This window comes from Heteronotia binoei, chromosome 14 (genome assembly GCF_032191835.1).
Source record: "Heteronotia binoei isolate CCM8104 ecotype False Entrance Well chromosome 14, APGP_CSIRO_Hbin_v1, whole genome shotgun sequence".
NCBI lineage: Eukaryota > Metazoa > Chordata > Lepidosauria > Squamata > Gekkonidae > Heteronotia > Heteronotia binoei.
In genome coordinates, this window is record NC_083236.1 from 60172450 (window position 1) to 60176851 (window position 4402).

Sequence of the window (4402 nt, forward strand, 5' to 3'; positions counted from 1 at the left end):
AATACTCTCTCTAAGGCAAGGGTCTCTTCCCCTGGTCACGCAGAATCTCCCAGGGTAAAGACAAAGCAGCAGATAGAGACATCCTTAAGAAATGAATCCCCAATTTGACGCAAAGGCGAGGCGACAGCCGCGGCGAAGAAACCTCCGCTAAACGTTCCAATACTTCCCAAAATTATCTACAGTGCTTTCTCAAAAATGCAATACCAAGACAACAGGAATAGCATGGCGAGGGCGACCCGACTCAGCAACAGAGCGCTCGATTGACGATGGCACCACCGCCACCGCCCAGGCCGCACGGTATTCATGCAAGCTAGAATCAAACTTGCGAATACAATAAAGCCTTTAAAAAGGAAAGGGAAAAGCCAGAATGGCAGCTATCGAGAGGAGGCTGTTAACACGACAGTCGTCTTACCTTATGGCTCTCTGAGCTCCAGACCGATGATTGAAACAGGTCTGCTTTTAGATTCCAGAAGCAATGAGCGAGCGAGATGCAAATTGGCACTCATTTAGCATGCACACACACTTAGCGTTAAATACATTAAAAAGCTCTCCAACTTGCTGAAGACGGAGTATTGTTGGAGGATTATGACAGAAGCCCTTTGAAAGAGGTGGGGGAGAGAGAGAGAGAGGGAGAGCTTTAGAGCAATAAAAATTAACCTGGTGACAAAAATATCCATGCCACAGAGGAACTGAAAACTGATGAAAGTGCACACCTGTGTGGAATGAGAATGTAAAAATATGCAGGGACCTGTTTATGGGGAATCGGCGTGCTTACCGGAGGCAATAAGCCTGTGTGATTTTTGATTTTTTTTAAAGAACAGCGAATCTGATTCTTGCTTCTTTAAACAAAATAATCCAGTTGGGACAGACACTTAATAATCACTTGCACACACGCAAAATAATAATTATTGCAGGCCTGCTTAGTAAAATGCCTGGGAGATTCCTGCTGCTGGATTCTGTTTACGGAGCGTTTCCAAAGGACCTGGATTCTTTGATTTGTAGTACAGAAGAGGAGGAGGAGGAGGAGAGGCAAATCATTAATTCACAAGCTTATACATTTTAGCCACTTGAAAACAAACAGAACTCTTACTTTGGATCCGGATTTCACAGGGGGTTATTGATACCTTTGCCAAGGATTTATTTTAGACGATGAGAGATACAGATGCATTAATGAGCGCCCTTTTAATATCCAGAGGTCGTTTTGTAGAAAAATAGGTGGTGGAGCTCATCCAAGGATTGTTATGCAGCTGCACCTACTATTCAATGGACAAGGAAGGTGGGGAGGAAGAGGGGGAACCCTCAGAAAGGTTCAGGAGCTGCACTCCTGTGAGCTCCTACTGAATCCGAGGCCTGGTGTTATCCATACATGTAGTACAAACACATACTAATTTACCAACGTGAGTGCTACACATGCCAGCAGCGTGAATCCACGAAACTCCATTTACAACACACCCTGACAGCAATCATCACAGCTGTGTAACCCACACCTAGTCTGATGGGAAAACAAAGTCAACAAAACCCACACAAGTTACACTTCGGTGGGCTTTAAAACAAATTCCTCGGACAGCCTGTTGCAGACTAAAACCATGATCCTACATGCACACCTGCTGTCCTACTGAACACGGGGAGGGAGGGGTTTCTGAGGAAAACACTGAGGCAGGTGAACCCAAGTTGCCCTTGAGAAATGTGGAATGCAGACCCTGAAGAAGGAAGCACTAGAATAATACATTTTTAGAAAGACAGACACCTCAGCTTGCAGAAAACTTTAACTGTCTGCTGACTTACCGTTTTGCGATTGCATTGCAGCATAATGTGTTTAGTGCTACATTTCAAAGGCCTTTCATGAGTTATTTTTTTTTTAAAAAAAAAAACCTACTTTACTATAATAAATGGAGAGGCATCTATGCAACCCCTAACTAGCAATGGAATCAGCCAGGAAGGGGCGGAGCCTTGAGATACAGAAGGGTGTGGAAAGCAAAGGAGGGAACCAAGATGTTCTTGGGGGGAGTTTGAACTATCTTGGGGGAAGTTTGAACCTTAATGAGTCTTAACACTTAAGGCGAACTATGATTTATGGATGGAAGCTGGTAAGGGAGGGAGACTTTTGTTCTAAATTGTAAATTGTGGGGACTATTGTTTCAGGCAGTGTTCCTTCTAAGCTGAGTTAGTGTGAGCTAATTCACATTTTTTTTAGCCTCCAGCTCACACATTTTTGTCTTAGCTCAGGAAAGATGGTCCCAGCGCAAACTGATTGATGCAGCAGCTCGCAATTTTAGTGCTAGCAGCTCACAAAGTAGAATTTTTGCTCACTGGATTCCTCAGCTTAGAGGGAGCATTGATATCAGGGTGGTGTTATCTAATGGGGCATTCATTTGGGACCCTCAGCTTGGAAGCCAGTGCCCAAAGTCTTTACCTGGAGATGTCTCGGGCCACCAACAAGAAGGAAGAGATGGACTATGGGGGGTGATGATAAACTGTGAAGGAGGGGAAAGTTAATTGTTTGGACTTTAAAAGACAGTTGTTGTGTTACTATGTTCTATGTGGGGGGGGGGGGTTTAAAACATGATATGAGGCTAAGTGAAAAGTAAAAAAAAAATACTTTATCCTCTTTGAATTATTGGAGGATTCACGTCAAGTTCTGCCCCCACAGACCCTGCAAACTGAGGTTCTGTGTTTGGAAGAGAAAGAGAGTGATTGAAAAAGCCCCGTGGTGCAGAGTCGCAAAGCTACAGTACTGCAGTCGGAGCCCTCTGCTCAGGACCCGAGTTCGATCCCAGCGGAAGCCGCCTCCAGGTTAATTCAGCCTTCCATCCTTCCAAGGTCGGTAAAATGGCAAACCGGCCAGCAAATGTATGTACGGCTTTTGGGGTAGAAAAAGCCCAGTAGGAACTCATTTGCATATTAGGCCACATCCCCTGATGTCACCATTGTTTCACATAGGGCTCTTTGTAGAAAAGGCCCAGCAGGAATTCATTTACATATTAGGCCACACCCCCGACACCAAGCCAGCTGGAACTGCATTCCTGTGCATTCCTGCTCAAAAAAGCCCCCCCCTCTCTCTATATATATATATAATTAGTTCAGACAAAGCACTAAAACACAGACATCAGATCTCCTGTTCCTAACTGCACCATGTAAATCAGATTCCACTCAACAGACTTCAAAACATCCATTGTTGCTGGCTTATGTGTATATGTGTATGCATACTCACAAACCCCTCTTTTATTCCAAACCACTTACCTCCAACATCAGTTATTTCACCAGCACTAAGAAACGCGATTACTAAAGACCGTAGAAACCCACAACTGCATCCATGTGATGTTCACACACACTAAATAATCCCTTTTAATGCAATCTGCTATATTTCACAATGGGACAATCCACTTGCAAACAGGCATAGTGTGAACACACCTTATATTAAAAGGAACAGAAAACTAGGGTACTGCAATAGCAAAAGTGGATAGATTTAGGTTGGAGTACCTTTGCCCTGAGCTGGATGGCCTAGTCTAGCCAGATCTCATCAAATCTCCCAAACTCCCAATCTCCCAGAGTTGGCCCTGATTTTGGATTTGGAAGGGAGACAACTAAGGAATACCAGGGCTGCACCACAGAGTCAGGCAATAGCAAGTCATCTCTGTTAGTTTCTTGCTTTGACAACCTTAACAGGGTCTCCCTGTAAGTTGGCTGCAACTTTTGAAGGCATTTTTCACCTATAGGATTTGCATGACAAGGTGTCCTCAGAAATCCACAAAAGCACCGTCCTCTCTTTCTCACCCACGCACATTACCACGAGCAATCCTATGCACGCTTACCTACAAGTAAACCCCACCGAGCCCAGCAGGGCTTACCTCCAAGCCCCCCCGTATAGAGCCTCAGAGAGAACCAACAAACCACATCGATTTGGACTTCTCGGAAATCTCCCGATCCCGCCCTCTCTACCAGCCTGTCAGTCAGTTCTCAGCAAGCAACTGCCAAAATAGGCTTCTGGCATTTCTGCCAGGCTGGCAAATTCCTCCATCAAAAGCCAACTATAATCCTGCTTTGCAACACAAATGCAAATGAGAAGGAATGAGCAAGCAACGGGACAACACAGGTGGAAGCAACCGAAGCCCTGGGCTTTAAAAAGTATTGTTGTTGTTGTTGTTGTTATGCCTCAGATTCAGCAGGAGCTCACAGGAGCACAGCTCCTGAACCTTCAGAGGGTTCCCCCTCCTCCTCCTCCCCACCTACCTTGTCCATTGAATAGGAGGTGCAGCTGCATAACAATCCCTGGATGAGCTCCACCACCTCTTTTTCTACAAAATGACATTATTATTATTATTATTATTATTATTATTATTATTATTAATTTCCCAGATTCAACATTCCTCGGATTATTATTCCTCGGATTCAGATTCCTATT